General features: G+C 35.5%; 1 pseudogene; it reads left to right on the forward strand.

Moving 5' to 3' along the window:
• The first annotated feature begins 8,968 nt into the window (after nt 1-8,968).
• LOC118855943 lies at nt 8,969-10,103 on the forward strand (annotated as a pseudogene).
• The last annotated feature ends 8,686 nt before the right edge of the window (nt 10,104-18,789 follow it).

Consider the following 18,789-nt stretch of genomic DNA (forward strand, 5'->3'; position numbering starts at 1 on the left):
TGAACTATAAGGAAACCTGAAAGCTGCAGACATACACTTTCAAATTGTGGTGGGGAAGAAGACTATTGAGAGTCCCTTGGACAGCAAGGATACCAAATCAGCGAGCACTTAAGAACATTAATTCAATCTATTCATTGGGAGGTCAAATATTGAAGCCGAAGCTTAAATATATTGGTCACGTAATAAGAAGACAGACTCATTGGAAAAGATCCTGCTGTTGGAAAAGATTGAAGGCAAAATAGTGTCATGGAAGCAATTAACATGAGCTTAAATAGACTTTGAGAGGATAGAAAAATAGTGGAGGATAGGAGTGTTTGGGGTGCCATGATCCATGAGGTTACAAAGAATCAGATACAACTGAATATCAGGATTGCAAAGAAGATTCTGGAAGCAACATCTGAAAGATCAAAGGAATATCATTTATTGTATAATATATTAACTAAAATTCATATCCTGGTAATATGTGTTACATCAGGGAAAAATATCTAGGCACTACTTGTTATTGTTTTGGTACTGTGGTATGTAAATTTCAGACAAAATCCAGACTTCTGCAGCTCCAGACCAGTAGAACATAAAAAATGTCCATTACTCTGATGTGACAACTGTCAAGTTTTACTGATATCTTTGACATGATTTAGATATGTAAATGAACTAATTCCAAGGTGGCATAGATAAGAGTTGGTCTGTTCCTCTCCCCCCAAATCCTATGAAAATGGAACCTCAAACTCCTGCTTCCCCCTCCCATCCATCAACACTCTTCCATCTCCATCTGGTCCATGTTGCCTACTGCTCCCAACTGTAATTTATAGTTACTCGAGTGATATTTTTCTGTTTCTCCCCCTGACCATTCTCCTCCCCATGCTAACTTCCTTCACCATCTCATTCCTTCTTCCCATACCACTGTTTGCCTCTGAACCACTTTTTGCTGCTTATCTTTGTACCTTATTAAAATATGATTGCCTTCTTGCTGCCAATCATTTTCTTTACTGTCAAGAACCCAAGTGCTGCCTTTATTTCATAATTTCATAACTTTATTATCCTAATCAGGTGGTGAGGGTGGTGGTGGTTTATGGACCTTGTCCAGATTTATAACTGAATTATGTCAAATATATAAAGACCAATTACAGCGCTTTCAGGAATTAGAACCATGAATGTAGAAATCTAGACCACAGATGTCAAACTCACAGCCTATGGGCCACAAGAGGCTGCAAAACTTGTGAGTTTGACTGAATTGAAAAATAGTTATCAAAATAAATAAAAATATGATACAACATAGACAATCTTAACTTGTGTTGTTGTTTTTGTTTTTCTAAGTCAATATGTAGCAAATAAAGATCTGTTTCTATTTGACTTGGCAACACTGAACTAGGCATTTCCTCTAGTCTAAACAAAATCTTTTAAAAGTAATTGAAACAAGCCCAAAAGAAGAATTATGTACCAAAGTAAACTATATTCAATTGAATTCAAGAAAACCAGATGCTTAATGAGGTAAAAGCCTTATGAAGTTGGATTGGAGAACATTAATCCATAATTTATTCACTCTTCATGCCTCCCTCACTAACATCCCCAATGAAGCAGGCCACAAAGACTGAATCCCAAACTTCTTCTTTGAGACGAGATAACAGATCTCCCTCATTTTGCAATTTTAATTGGCATATGCCACCCTTACCTTCTCATTATACTATTGCCACAAAGACAAAGAATCAACTTTCCCTGGCCACAGGAATCAGAATGAGGTGGATATCTGGTTCCTTTCTGCTTCAGAGAACCTCTAAGCTAAGTACCTCCAAGCTTCAATTTCTTTGTGCAAAATATACATGCCCCTCCTCTGCATCCTGGAAGGTGCTGATTTAGTCCACCTAAAGAACTAAAGAAAAGAGGGAACTAGGGAAAGGTATTAGTTTGTATGGCCAAAAGAAGGACTATTAGAATCTTTCTGGAGCCATTCCTGTGCCCCCATTAACCATGTGGGTCAGAGGCCAAGCCTAGTGAAAATTTAATTTTTCAGTGTGGAGAGAGCTAAGGCAGACTTGGGGGTCAGCCCAGGTACATGGATTTTAAAGCCAACATTCTAGAGGGTTAACTGAGAGAAAAAAGAGGAAACGCTAAAAGCATAAGTAATTTCAGATGAATAAATTTTATTTAAAATGTAGAGCACAGAGATAATTTTTAAGAGTGAAGAAACTAATATGAGAAGGGAAGCGATGTAACAAATCATTTAAAAATTTTGCAAACTTTTGAAACAAACATTGTAATACAATAGAAATAGAACCAACACCTGACTACCCTGGGAATGCTGGGAATTCCTAAGTGAGTATATAACTCTAGTAGGAAGTTCCAGAATCATTCAAAAGAGAAATAAAATTTGTGAGAGAAGTTAGAAAGTAGGCAGAATTTTGAACTTAATTTAGCTGGAACTTTCCTGGAAATTTAATTTAGGAAAGAAATGGGGGCAGGGGAGGGAAGAAGTATATAACTAGATAAAATATGAAATTTAAAGGAGTCTTTGAGTTAATAGAACTACAAAAATAAGGAAGAGCTTGACAAGTGGGAAGGGGATTTTGATAGTGAAGAGGAGAGAACCCAGAGAAATAGGATTGATTTAAAACAGAGTAAGCAAAACTAATTTTAAGAGTAAAGCACCGACATAAAACAGGAAGAAAACAAAAAAAAAAATCTTTATTCAGAAAGAAAAAAATAGAGGCAAAGAAAGGTAGGTATAAACCTATTTCTTATAACTTTAAGGGTGACTAGATTAGTTAAATAAACTGATAGAATGAATAATAGAACGCACAAGCTGTTGCACATATAAAATATAATTAAAGAGTAAAGATGTACATGAAATAAAAATAAAAGATTGAAATAAAATTTACTATAAACTAAGTGATTTGTAAAAAATAATAGGAGGTGCAATTATAGTATATAATAATAATAATAAATTATATCAGCAATGATAAGAATAATACAAGAAGCAAGAAGAAGTAAACAAGAAAATCACATTGTACTTAATGGAATCTTAGAAAACAAAACAATGACACTATATGTATAGACATACGTAAGTCTATACATAGTGTATATATATATAGTTACTATATATATATATATAGCATAGAAAGTTCTAATTTGTATTGACCCTTGTATAAAGATTTTCATTTTTTCTTTCTTTTTTTTGATGGGGAGGGGAATAAAAATGAAATAGAATTTAAATGCATAAAGGAAAGTTAAACAAAAATTGCAAGAAGACACAATAACATAGTAATGGCAGAAATTTTTAATGTTCCTCTCAGTTGTGTACAAGTATAACAGAATCATAAAAAATAGGGGAAATATAGAATTTTTAAAAATTCTGGAAAAATGAAAGCTCTCATAAAAGACTCTAAGTACCATTGGCATTTTTCTAAAAATTGGGCATTGCAGAGAGAATTTACAAATAAATAGAAAAAAAGAAGAATATTAAATACACAGGTTAAAACCACAATGCCATAAAATACATTATCAGCTCAGGAATATCAAACAAAAGACAAAGTCCTAAATAGAGACAAAGAAAATTAAGTTCTGGCCACTACTTTATAGCATATACCACAATGAGACTCAAATATAGGAGTGAGTTGAATTTAAAAGGGTAGCATTCAAAAAAAAAATAAAGAATACAATGAAACACAATTTACACCTATCAAAACTGGACAAAATAGACTATTAAATAACCAGTTGGTTAAAGAATAAATCATATGAGTATAACCAGACTTTGATGAATGCCATGATTACCTAAGATGAAAACACCTACATGAGACGCGCTATGGAAATGCTTCTAGAAGACATCCTTTGTTAGCCAACCTCATACTTTGGGAATAGCCTCTTTCTACTGTGTACTGTGATAGGTAACAAATTTACAAATACTAGTAATACAGCTAGTAATACAGCAACTAGTAACACAACTAGTAATACAATAAAAATACTAGTAATACAACTAGTAATACGACAATCCTGGTTAGCATTTATGAAGCACTTTAAGTTTTGCTAAGAGCTTTACATATATTCTCATTTTATTATCACAACACTGGGATATGGGTGATGTTATTATGCCCATTTTAGAGATAATAAAAATGAGGCAGAGGTTAAGTAACTTGCCCAGGGTCACACAAATAATTGTCTGAGGACGGATTTGAAACCAGATTTTCCTGGGATCACATAAACTACTCTATCCACTGTATTACCTAGTTGCCAAAACTTATATTTTAATGAAAAAATACAGAGTGAACAGTGTTATCAGATCTGAAGTTATATTATGAAACAATTGCAAAATAACTTGATACTGATTTTTAAAGAAAACAGAAAAGTCAATCAATGGAACAGACTGAAAAGCAAGACCCAAAAGCAAGTATTCAATAAATTGTGAAAAAAAACTGCTACAAAAAGAATTCCCTATTCAAAAATAACCCCTTGAAAAACTTGAATACTTGAAAAAAAATTTCTGGCCATTACCTTACAGTATATATCACAATGAGACTCAAAGAGAGCAGTGAACTGAATTTAAAAGGAGAACATTTGAAAAATAGAGAATGGAGAGACACTATTTACAACTATTAAAACTGGAGAATTCTTAAAGAAACAAATCATAAAAGTGATCTTGTGAAAAATTCATTTCAACTATATGTAATTAATAAGCTTTTTCTCCAAAATTTTGTTAGAATAAGAGCAGAGAATATTGAGAGGAAAATCCGTATTAAGAATCTCTGATAAAACATCTGCTCTCTAAGATACATTAAGAAATTACTTCAAATAAACATCACTTAAGATAGAATTTGTAAAAAATACCCAGCTTTCAAAATTAGATGAATTGTTAAGGATAATATTTGAAAATAAAAATTCATTAAAAAAATTAAATCAGCTCCAAGTTTTCACCTCTCCCCCGAAAGTTGGAAAAATGATGAAAATTGAAAATAAGATTAGAAGGTATGTGAAAGACAGATTGACTAATAAACCTTTGTGAAAGATTAAATTGATCCAAGCATTTTTAATTATTTTAAGGAAAGTTACTGCTAGTAGAAAGTGGTATTGAAATTGAACTTTGAAGGTAGCTAGAGATTCTGGTAAACATATTTGAGGAAAGACATAACCTTCAGTTCACAAACTTGACAAAAAGCAGAAATGACAAATGTTGGAAGGACTACAGGAAATCATGTAAATTAAATCACTTTTGCAGGAGATGCGAAGTTGTTACAGCTATTCTGGAAGGCAATTTGAAACAATTCCAATAAAGTCACTAAATCATGATTACCTTTTGAATTCAAAGTCTATACTCTGCTAAGCCAATGTTCTAAAAAAAACTTCAAGAAAGTTCAAAAGGACACATATGTAAACAAATATTTTAGCAGCTATTTTTAAGTGGCAAAGAAGTAGAAATTAGGTTAATCTATAGATTATGGAATGGTTGACATATTATGGTATATGAATATAGAGGAATAATATTACAGTATAAGAAATGATGAAAGGCATGTTTTCAGAAAACAAACAAACAAACAAAGCTTGGTAAGGTTTGTTTGAACTCATGCAGTTTGAAATAAGCAAAGCCAGGAGAACAGTTTATATAATACCAATAACAATGAAAAAAAGTATAACTGAAAGACGTACAAACTCTTATAGACTCAAAGTCCAGCTGTGATTTCAGAGGACCAGTTGTGAAAGAGGTTTTCTGCCTCCTAGACTAAATATATCCACAACATACATTTTTGGACATACCCAAAATGGGAATTTGTATTGCCCCTCTGTAATAGCAATGTTACTAGCAGCTGCTCTGGAGGTATAAGACCAACAGCATCAGCACACAAAAGGGCTGCTAGCACAGATTCTTTGATCTGCTTTTCTGAAGGAAAGCAACTTAAAGGGGTTTACAATCTCACTTTAATTAAACATACATGTATCATTCATTTAGTTCAGGAAAAAAAAAGTCAGCACCCTGAACTTCAGAGAGAACACAAACAGAAATTACAAACAGGAATTACAAGCGGGAATTAACACAAATCAACAGACAGGTCTTCAAACTGTCTGACAAAAAGTGATACATACATAATCATCATAAAGAGAAGCACCAACATCTGGGTTTTTCAAAGCTGGGGGCTCCTTAACAGCTACCCAGTCTCATCTGGCTACATCACAGGAACACTCGTCCCATGGGTGAGCCCCAAAGCAAAACTGTAACCTCAGAGCACATGTACACTTCTTCAGGGTCAGAGGGCATCACAACCCTCCAACTCTCACTGCTCTAACTTTCTACCCTACCCCCTCCTGTTCCACTCATTCAACAAGCTCCTCCCACCACAGGCTTCATGTAACTTAGTGTAATTCCATGTGACTTAAACAGGGCACATGGGCCTATTAATGGATGGGAAGATCTTCAAATGAAACAAAAATACATTAAAAATACATCCTCTTATGAAGATTTTTATTTTTTTCATTTTTTTCCTCTGGTGGGGACAAAAAATTGTTAATTGAAAACAAAACAATGTTTTATTAAAAAATACTATATGCAGGGGAAAGCAAGTAGACAAATTTAGTCAAAATGTTTGTCACTTAGGAGGAAATGACAATAATATACAATCATCATAGAAAGAGCCAGGTTTTTAAGGGCTTTAAATGCCAGAGAAGAGTTTGCAGTTTGTCTTAGAAATAATTGGGAACTACTGAAACTTCTCGAAAAGATGAGTGACATGACCAGGCTTTTGATTTAGAAGTACCATTTTTCAGTTCTGTGGAGGACAGAAAAGAGAGAAAAGAGGCAGAAAAGAGGAAGGTTAAGTAATTCAAGTGAAAGTTAATCAGGGTTTGAGTTAGTTTGGTTTCTGGTTTCAAGTGAAGAAAAAGGAACAGATGCATGAGATGCCATGCCCGGGATTTTGAATGAACAAATTTGAGCAACTGATTGCATATGAATGTGGAGGGAGAGGAAACTCTAGGAAGAATCATGGTGCTCTTGATAGAAATGTGAAAGTTAGGAATAGGGGTGGGTTTTAGGGAGGAAATAACGAATTTATTTTAAGAATATTGAATTTGAGATACTATGGGACATCTAAGTGGAGAAATAAAACAAATAATTGAAGATGAAAGAATGGAGCACAGAATAGAGCTATGTGTTTTGATTTGGAAGTCATTGGCATAGGGATGATAGTTTGAGACTTGAGAGGGCATAAAATGAGAACAGAAGTAATTAAATTCTATTCTTAATTGTTCTTATTTTAAAGAATAACATAGTAGCCAAAATTTATATAGCATTTTGTTTTACACACGTTTGCCAGATGAAGAAAATGAGGTAGAAAAAGTTTACATGACTTATCAAGGATCACACATCTAGTAAGTATCTGAAGCTGAGTTCCACCTCAGACCTTCCTCATTCCACATCTAGCACTCTATCTACTCCACCGATTAGGTGCCTATATTTTTGTATTTTGCATTTCTAATATAATATATATATATATATATATATATATATATATATATATATATATATAATGTACATATAATATATATAGGCTAAAAGTATTCCACCCAGTAATTAAAAGTATTATGCCCCATGCTGATATTTTGTAAACATAGATGCAACAAAGATAATTTTTTGCCAAGTCCTTTGACCAAGAAATAAGAGGCCATAACCTGAGTGGAAGGTGATTGTAAATTAATCTAGCAATTTATTATACTTGAGGAATTTTTCAAATATTCAAATAACATTTATTATTCTAGTCATGCATTGTTTAAAAAGATTAAGCATGAATAGCTCTTAAAAAGCATCTTCAGTTTTTAAAATGAGATTTCAATTACCTTAATTGCATTTCATTATTTTTTTATACTCAGTAATTGTTTAAGATTCCTTACTTCACAATTTCCTTCATATTTCTGAGGTTTCTGAAGTGCATTTCCTCTGAATCTTCTGAAACCAAATACACAATAAATCATGTTCAAATATTTGTAAACTTTCAAGTCATGATACACCAAATGTTTAAACATTTTCTACTTACTTGTTTCTATTCCACTGACTTTAAATATATTGTTTTTGATGTTTGTCTTTCTTTCTGCAAGAACAATACATCAGTGAATGTTGGCCTTCTAATTTAACTGTTGCCATGATGTTTAGATTAATTTACATTTATCAATAAAGACTGTAAAATTTAAGTAAATCTCAATATCCTATATGATCCAGAATATTATCTTAAAATATAAGTAAATTTAAAGACAGTATAAAAAATGAAAAAAAAAAAAGTCTGGCATGGTAATCTGTGAATAGTCCAAAGAAGTTCTCAGTAGGCCAAGAAAATGACCATGTACAAAATCATTGACTACTGTGCTTCTGAGACAAGGTCTCTTTAGTTGAATGATGTTAAGGACTTCTAAAATTAAGCACACTTCTTAAATATTAATGAGGAAGGCAACAGAAGGTTAAAAGTGGTATGAGCACTCAATGTAATGAAGGCTATTAAAGGAGAATTAAGGGGCTTAAAGGGTGGTTATTGTAGGAATTAGTTAAGTCATATATCCACAGCACTTTGTAGGCTGCAGATGATGACATCACCTATTTTTCATCAGCAACTATGGTGAAAGTATTGGACTTTCTTATCTCAATGTCCAATCAATTCTGTGAACATGTTCCATAAGCATTTAAGAAGGTGAGATCTAAAAAAACAATGAACCAAAAAATGAAACCTGGATGCGATCAAATCCTCATAAAATAAAGCCATTCTGATAGATGATAATGCACTTTGGAGAGACAGAATTTAAAAATATCCCTAGACAAAGATGATAATTTTGCCAAAAAAACCTTACACATGGCAGTTGGAGGAAACCAAAGAGGGGATGAGGAAGGGGTGGCTGAGGACAGGTGAGTTGATTGTGTAGGGCAGCCTTGTGCAACTGCTGATCTTTTGGGCCTGGGAATGTGAAGTGGCTGTCATGGTGGTGCTGGAGAGCCATCTGAAAAACAATGTTGAGCAAGTACGAATACCGAGACCTAACTGTACAGGAAATTTTCAGTTGTTACACTGTACAAAGTTCTCAAACCTGTACTGCATTCTTATGTCTTTAATGACAGCAATTCTAGGGAGCTAACAATTCTTACTGGAACAATTCCTGTGCCCTATAGAGGTAACATATACAGTGTCTCAATAAGCTTGTGGCTGCTGGACACATATCTGTGTAATCTCTCTGTTTTCTTAAACCTATTAGTTCAATGACCATTAAAACAGATAAGTATGTTGATTCAAATGGAAAGATCTACCCTCCTTATTTACATGAATGGAAGCATGTTCAATCTGACTTTTTGGATCTAATTCAAATAATGTTGTGGTATTTGGAGAGGAGCCTCCAGTATTTTCACATGCTACTCTTTCAGCATCCTATCTACCATACCAGTAACAGGACCACTAAATACTTCCTATAGGCCAGGTATACCAAGTGGAATGACTTCATACCTCCCTGGACACCTTCCCAATCCCAGCAGTTTTGCAGGTTAACCTTACCCACCAAGTGGAAAGTACCCTCTGATAACAAGTTCACAATACCCTTCCCATCCTCCTATGACCACCGTTGTCCCCAGCAGGAATGGTACAATCCTTGAAGACACTATCTGAGCATCTCTCATTTCAGTAGCTAGTGACAAGCTGAAATGGCAAATGAAAGAGGAAATAGATCTTGCTCATGCAGAGCTCAGTACCTTAAAGAGTCCGGAAGAATTGAAAAAAAGTCACCCGAAACTGGAAGAGATGGTAACCTGCTTGGATCAGAAAGTGGCTGAAGTTCATAAAAACATTAAATTACTGAAAAAGAAGGATGAGGAACTCAGTTTTGCTTTGGAGAAAATGGAAAATCAGTCTGAAAACAATGACATTGATAAAGTTATCATTCCCACAGCCCCACTCTACAGGCAGATCCTATGCTTGTATGCAGTGGAAAATGCAATTGAGGACACCTTCCTTTACCTGGGGAAGTCTTAAGAAGAGGAGTGATTAGACCTAGACGTCTTTCTGAAGTATGTTCAACTTCTATCCAGGAAATGGTTGCATCTAAGGTCATTAATGCAGAAAGCAAGGAAGATTGCAGGTCTCAGTGATCTCTACTGAATTCCCAGCTATCAGCTGGGGGGTGAGCTTTCCCTATGACAACAGTCTTCCTTCTCTTCTCTTCCTGGCAGTAGGTACCCAGAATAAATTATTGTACTATCACTCAAGTATAAGATATTTTAAATCAATAATATATTTTGTTTTCTTTTAATAAAAAGACTAGCTTTTATTAATAATGCAATTTCTATTCTCCGTAAACTTTTTGTACTGAGTGTTGGGACTGATTATGCTGAATAAATTTGTTGCATAATAAAGAGAAAAACCTTACACACATAATTTCCATCTTGACTTTATAAAACATTTAAGAGGATGACCTACTTACATATTGGGGGTATACATAATTAAGGGGAGGATGAGGAGGATAAACATCTTGCATACTGAAATAATCTGTAAACACTAAAAACCCCATTTATTGTTTGAAGAGCAAAAATGGTAGGCCATTAAGTCCAGCAGCATAAAAGGCAAATTATCATTAATTTAGTAATTATTGAAGAAGCTACCAGAAAGTGCTGTATGTAACATATATTTTCTACCTGTTGGCTATTGCAAAGCCTCTGACCTAGTTATATGCTCGTAGCTTATTCACATAAAACAACATATATAAACACATATACACATACACATGCTTGTATATACATAAATGTATATACACATACACATATATGCATACATGTAAATAGGTGCATGTGTGGGAAGTTGTGATGAGGACATTATATTTTTTAGTCCATATTAAAATAAGTTTAGTATTTTAAACATCTCACTAATGTAGTGGTGACAAGAATAATTCATATAAAATATGACATTTTAGGGAGAAAATTTAAGTCCATTACAGATCTCCCTCATCTTAAATCCATGATCATCTTTCCTAGACAGAAATGCATATGACTTTCAAATCAAATGAGTCAGTCAAAAGCACCTGATGAACCATTGGATACTTGTGGAGCATATTGATCTATACGGATACACTAGAAGATAAATTAAATAGTTCCTTCATATTGTGGAATAATTCTCAATAACATCAAAAATATCTTGGACTTGATATGATTAAAATTTTAAAATACACCAGGAAAGAGAGAATTGCAATGAAATGTTGCATTGAACCAATGGATGAACATTGTGATCAAACAAAAACATTTATAGAATTGTTTTGGAATAAACAGACATCAATCCGCCAAGAAATAGAAAAGATAAGAAGTAGGTATATATTACCGGATTTGTTGAATGTAAGAAACCTCTTCAAGATACTCTGAACCACACACATATACACAGACACATATGCACACATACACTAAACTAACTCAAAATAGCTTTCAGTTTAGCTGAAAATTTAATCAGGATAATGTACATTTTTCATTCATTTTTAAATGCAATTAAGATGATAATCTATTTTGAATTTCCATTAATTTCATTGGTTTAAGGTCCCAATAACATTTTAGAGCTTGACACAATATCATCTTGAGTCAGGTGTGTCTGGAGAACCTCACTATTAATAAGAAATCTTCCTGTATCTTGATTCTGCATAGTACAGCCAGCATGACATTGGTGAATATGTTTTCATTGCTTATTAATTTGATTGATGTGGGTACTCAGTGGAATTCTAAATAAAGTCATTGCCCAAGTCAAAGATCATCCAATTTTCTATCATTTTCACATGTGTCATAAAGAACTTATTTGAGGAGAGCCTTTAAGATTGGATTTCATTCCACCAAATTGATTTTGTTTTTATATGATTGTTTAAAAATGGCACAACAAATATGTGTCTTCTCTACACCTGTCAATCTATTTTTGTATTGTAAAGATGTGATTTACTAAAAGACATCATCTGTGGAAAACTGCCTAATTGTTCTTATTTTATCATTGCTGGTGTCTTTTTGATTCTCTTCATCTTTTTAAACAGGGCTCAGATAGAAATAGTAGTGGAAAAAATCATTATCGTATATAGTTTATTCATGTTCACTGTCATGTAGGCTATTCAGAGGCTGATTAACTGCTTTTTGTAGTTGACTTAAAGTATTACAAAATAAGTTAATCATCCACCATCTCACTAAAAACATTGTTATTACAACTACAGAAGCATACAGAACAATAGATTTGAAATGTACATTATCTTGTTATGACATGATTTTTATCTTATTGGCCATATCACAGCTTTTTGGAAGCTTTTCATTGCATTTATCTTGGAGCTCATTGCTACTTTCTATGGTAATCTCTAATAAAATGTTGTTCTTATTTTTTTTTAATGAATCAGTGTTATACCCAGGGATGTGGGCAACAGTTGGGTCTGTGATAATGGTCAAGTTTCAGCCTGGTTTATTTGTTAGGTCCTCTAGGATATTTTGGAGTCTGTGTTTGGCCTATAGAGGTTTTTCTTGGTTAGACCTTAAAAGATAGTAAACATCTGATATATAATTCTAATCCCTAGCGTGTGATATATAATTCCAACTACTAGGTTTTACTGGGTATTCAGTAGATGTTAAATGTTTATATCCTGAATTAACATTTCCTGCAATCTCTACCTTTTCACTTAATACCAATAAATAGGTTTGTCTCCTAAAGGACAATCCTTCTGCAATTTCTGGTGGCAGTGACTTAGCCCTGAACTGACATCATAACCTCTCCATTTTCATAAACAAGTATTTTGGACACTCATTTGTTTGATAATACTTTTTCAGTGTATTACTGGCTAAGGTCAAGTGGGTGTTTCTCAGGGAGGGCCTTTGTTATCCATACTGGTAGTTATTCTAGCAAACTTTCTGAAAGAAATAGACAAAAAAAAAAATGGGAAGTACCCATGCCCTTAAGGTATCAATTCATATGATTGAAGTGTTAAAGACTATTATCCTGAAACAGCTGACGTTAACCTTGCAGCTTTAAATTATAATAACAAGGAAGAGCCCATTCACCTCATGAGGAAGAAGTAGTGCAATAGCCAAGAATTCTAACTAAAGTCATCACCCCAAAGAAAAATTAAGCTCCATAGTCATATCCAGTGAAGCCATACTATAGCATTCAGTGTGGGCTAGCAGATCAGTGTCTAGTTGTAACAATCTCTCAAGCAGAGGCAATTCACTCTTCAAGAAAGATGATGACATATCTAAAAGACATTGGCAACCCAGCCATGCAAGAAACACGAGTTTAGAACCACAGAATTTAAAGATAGGAAAAGCCCTTCTCAGTCATATAATCCAAACTATATGTCAAAGAAACCCCATGAAAACTTATCCAACAAGTGATCATTCAGGAGCTGATTGAAGATCTCAAAGGAAGAGACTCACCAAAGTAATATCCTTAATGATAGTAGTTGTTTTAATGTTTAACTTTGTAAGATCAGCAGGTTAAAGTCTAGGGGTGCTGGGAACCCTGAAATTCAAGGGTAAAAGATGCTGGTCCTGCCTCAAAAGAATTTAACTCAAGCCTTCTTTCAGTCTGAGATAAGGTTTATCGTTACTCCGATAGAAGTGAACAGGATTTTTGAGAACCAGTAATATTTATGATGATCACCTTGACAAGGAGTCCAGACTCTAGGAATCTGAACAATTTGGCAGATGAAACTGACCTTTTGGATTTTGTGGCCAATAACTTGGGGTGACTTGGAGGTAACAGACCTGGAGTAACCAAGGAGGGGTCTGGATGAGATTAAGGAGTGGCATCTAGGGTGGGGCCAGGTGCAGATCATGAGGGGCACAATGAAATGGCCATTGAATGGATTACTAACTGGAAAGGGCCAGATGCCCCAGCTGAATGCCAGAGACCTGCCTATAGAATAAAATATGAACTCCTCATTTTAGCTTTTAAGGCCATATCAACCTGGTTCATATCTCTTTGGACATTACTTTCAGTCCCACATTCTGAAATCCATGCAGACTGGCCTTTTATCTAATTCCTCCTACAGCATAGTAAATTGTATTTGTATAGGCCATCCTCCCCACCTAAAATGTACTTTCTACTCCTCTTGACTTCATATATTCCAGCTCTTTCTTTAACGTGCAGCTTGTGTCTGATCTGCAGGAAGTCTTTCCTGATCTCCCCAATAGTTAGTGACCTCCATCCCAAAGTGCATTGTACTTACTGCTTTGTGTGCTTATATATGTATATGCACTTATTAACTTTATACTATTTCCCACATTAATTAGTCAATAAGCAGCTATTACATGTGAATTACCATGTTAATACAAATGATACAAAGAATAGCAGAAGACAGTAGTTTCCCTCAAGGGGTTCACAATTTAATTTAGGAGACAACATGCAAAAAATATAGACAAACAAGTTATACACAGGACAAATATAGCATAATCAACAGAAAAGCAATAAAATTAAGAGCAATTGATAAATCTGTCCTGTAGAAAGTAGGATTTTATTTGAGATTTGAAGGAAGCCAGGTGTTGTGTTAATGGGAATGGGAAGATCTTTCCCATCCTTTAATTGGCCTATGTGACCTGCTTTGAGCCAGAGTCACATGGAAGCTTAAGTCACATGAGCCTGGGTCACATGAAGATTGTGGTGGGAGGAGGTTGCCGAAGGGGTGGAGCAGGAAGGGAGGAGTAGGAAGTGAGGGAGTTTGGTGGAGCTGGGAAAGAGAGAGGAGGTGGAGAGAGAGAGAGAGCAGAGCAGCTGGCATGAGTGAGAGAAGGGCATTTTGCCTAATGAAGCTTGTTTGTGGGGAGGACTGAATGAGGGAAGGCTTGGGGATGGTGGTGCTCCTTGCGTTGATTATGTGTATAGCCTTCTTTATTGCTATGATGGATTTGGCTTTGTGGTGTTTGAATGAATGTCTTGATTTCATCTTCAATAAAAAGAGCCTGTTATATCTTGCAATTTAAACCTATGATGACTCCTACATATTCATGGCAGCTGCTGAGGATATCACACTGGTGATATGCCAGGAGGTAGGGATGAGGAGGCAGAGCATTCCAGGCATGTGAGACTACCAGAGAAAATGACTTTTCATTGCATTTATCTTGAAGCTTGAGGGAGTTGAGGGATGGAGAGTCTTGTTTGAAAAAAAAACAAAAAAAAAAAAAACAAGGATGCCAGTGGATATAGGGTGTGAGCAACATTGAAGAGTTGAGGATAATATCTAAATTGTGAACTTGGGGAACTAAGAGGATGGTGATGCCCTACACAAAATAGGGAAATTTAAAAGAGGAAGGTCTTAGGGGAAAAGATAATGAGTAGTTTTGGACTTGTTAAGACATGAAGTTTGAGATACCTGAAAGGCAGTTGGAGGTGTGAGTCTGGAAGTCAACAGAGACTCTAGGTTTGGATAAGTAGATTTGAGAATAATGATCACAGAGATGACAATTATACACATGGGAGCTGATAAGATCACCAAGTGAGATACTATGGAGGGAGAAGTGAAGAGGGACCAAGGCAGAGCCCTGAGGGACAAACATGGATAGTGAGCTTGACCTACATGAATATTTAATGAAGGAAACTGAGAAGAAACAGAATGAGAACCAGAAGAACATGAGGTTTCCCTCCCCTCCCCCCCCAAAAAAAAACTAGAGAGGAGGTTATCAAGAGGAGGGTCACAAACAATGTCAAAGTCTGCAGAGAGGTCAAGAAGGAACAAGATTGAGAAAAGGCCATTGTTTTTGGCAATTAAAGTTTAGAGAGAGCAGCTAAGAGGTCAGAAGCCAAATTGTAGAGAGTTGTGATGTGAGTGAGAAGAGCGGAAATGGAAGAACTTATTGTAAATTACCTTCTCAAGGAACGTAGAGATAAAAGTCACGAGAGAGAGTAAGCAGGGCTAAAAGGCTCAAGTGAAGATTTGTGTTTATAAGCAGTAGGGAAGGAGCCCATATAGACAGGGAATGGTTTAAGAAAAGTAAGAGTTGGAATGATAGAGGGGGAAAATATTATGGAATGGGGAGGATAGAATGGGATTCCTAATGCAATTAGAGCAGTTTGCCTTAGGACACCTCTTCATGTGAAACAGGTGCGTAAAGGAGGAGATAGTGGCAGAATGCATCTGAGTGATATGGTAGGAAGTAGAGGGGAGAATAGGGAATTCTTGCTGTATAGTCTTATTTTTTTTCAGTAAAATATGAGGTAAACTCAGCTGAAATGATGGAGGAAAGAAGGGCCAAGGGACGTTTGAGGAGGTAGTGGAAGAGCCACTGCGAAGTTTCAAATACTGAGTTGCTAATGGAAGTTTAGGAGTGTTGGCAGCAATATGGCCCAGTTCATATTATGTAGCATCAATTTATGATGGACCCAATAAGAATGGTTACATGATTTTCTCCACCTTTGTTCAGCAGCATATGTGAAAGCGTCAAGGCAGTAAATGTGATCCAAGACTAAATCTTGGCGAGGGAAAATTGGCAACATCATAAGACAGGCAAGAATATCAATAGAAGAGGATAATATGGACTCAAACTGTTTAACCAGGAGGTGAACACATGGAAAGGAGGAGAGAGTGGCCAGTGCAGATATGACAGCCTGAGAGAGAAAACAGGGGCTGATGTTTTAGAGGTTATGGTATGGACACAGAGGAGAGTTTGGTGCAGGAAGGCAAAGGAAGAGGTGGCAAGGCAATAGATTATTATCACATGAGGGAATTTCAGAGTTTTTTAAAAATGGAAGTGATAAATTTGTGGGTGATGGCAAGATCAAGGATATTATTATCATTTCATGTGGCTAAATTGGGTTTGGGAAATAAGTCATGGGAAATCAATAACCTGAGAAACTGAGAGGCTTTGATCTTAGAGGGATGATTAGTATGAATGTTGAAGTTTCTTAGTATGATGGACAGAGATAGAAAGGAGAGAAAAATTAAGAGTCAGGTAATGAATTCACTGGAGGGGAGTGTCATGAAGGTCTATAGATAATAGCCACCAGGATTTTGATTGAGTGGAAGGCTTGGATTTTATGGAACTCAAAGGAGAATAAATTACTATGTGATAGGGTGGGAATTTGGAAGAGGCATTGAAGAGCAAAGAACATTCCAACTCCCCCTTCTTGCATCGAGATAATGGAAGGATGTGAAAATGAAGCCAGTATTGGAAAGGATGGCCAAGGATGTTGTGTTATCATGGGAAAGTCACTTCTCAGTGATAACCAGAAGATGGAACAAGAAGGATAGGAAAAGATTCAACATGAAAATATGTTTGTTACCTTTGAAGCAGTCATCGCAGAAGGCATAGTGTGGTGGTGGATAGCATTTGTTAGGACATTGCAGTGAGTGGCTTAAGGCGGATAAGGATAAGGAATACTGTAATGGAGGATGGCGAAATAGGGTTTGGATGATGACTTACAGGGATTATGAGTCTATAGGATGTATAGGGTATCAGGGTTGGGAAGCCACAAGGCCACATGTGGCCTTCTAGGTCCTTAGATGTAGGAGTTTGACTGAGTCCAAGTTTTACAGAACAAATCCTTTTATTAAGGAGATTTATTCTGTGAAATCTGGATTCAGTCAAAGGGCTGCACTTGAAGACCTAGAAGACCACATGTGGCCTGGATGCTGCAGTTTCTTCACCCCTGGATATGTGACAGTTTGTTCATCATTAAGGGAATGGCATATATTTTCCCAATGGAGGGTAGAAATCAAGCATGAGATATGCTACAAGATGGAAAGCTGTCTTCATCTTCCTACAGAAGACAAGTATATAATCACATTATATCATTGAATTAACTCACTAAATGAAATGAGAAGACTGAAATATTATGTGATTGAGGAGTTTGGTTGTTGTTTCAATGATTTTCACAATCAGAACTCAGTGTTTGATTGTGTTTAGGTGTCATTTTCCAGAAGCAATTAAAAGCATGGCAGAACTGGCAGCACTTGTGATATCCATATTAGTTTAGTTTAGGCTTAATTTCAGTCTGTGGTTCCAAAATCAAGTTGTGGAAGAGAGCTCTTATAAGACATTTTGGATGTCCAAATGGTAAAAAGCTGCTTTTGACAGTTTCATTCAACCCAAATTAGGACATGGAAGTGAGAAAGGGAAAGAAATATCAGTTACCAAAATTTTTAGGTGAGTTGAAGTGCAAGAGGTATTCATTGAGGATCTACCATGTAAAACACAGTTCTTTATTTTCTTCTTCCTCTTCACCGGCTTTCTCCAAAACCGATTGTAATTTGACTACTGACCTCAGGATTGAACTACAACTCTCTCCAAACTAACCAATGTTTTCTTCATTAACAAATATTTCTTTTCTCAATCTTCATTCTTCCTGACCTCTTTTCACACTATGTCCTTGGACAATGATCGCATCCTCCTAATAGTCATCTCCAAATAGATTTTCAGTTTCAGATTTATGTGACAACCCTCATGGGTAGGCTGAGCTTATATAACCTTCTCCTCTTCTTCTTCTTGTCTGACCATTTCTCAGTTTCTTTTGTTAGATATTCATGCAGGATGTGCTAACTAGTTATGGTGGTATCTCAAGGCTCTCTCCTGACTCTTCTCTGATTCTTCTATGTTGTCTCTCCCTTTAAGATGATCTCATCAGCTCCTGTGGTTTCAATGAATTGTTGGAATCTGTGAAAAGTTTTCACACAAAATCTGTTTTGGGCTTCCCATATTTTTTATAGTTTTGTTCCTGGGAGCAGACTCTACACATTCTAATCTGAGGTTCCCTCTACTAGGGTGACTCTAAAAGTAAATGGTTTTACTCAAATTGCATAAGTGATCTCACCTTCTAATATTTTGTCATCCAGGAAGTTGGTGAACAACATTCC

Source organism: Trichosurus vulpecula, chromosome 7 (genome assembly GCF_011100635.1).
Source record: "Trichosurus vulpecula isolate mTriVul1 chromosome 7, mTriVul1.pri, whole genome shotgun sequence".
Taxonomy (NCBI): Eukaryota; Metazoa; Chordata; class Mammalia; order Diprotodontia; family Phalangeridae; genus Trichosurus; species Trichosurus vulpecula.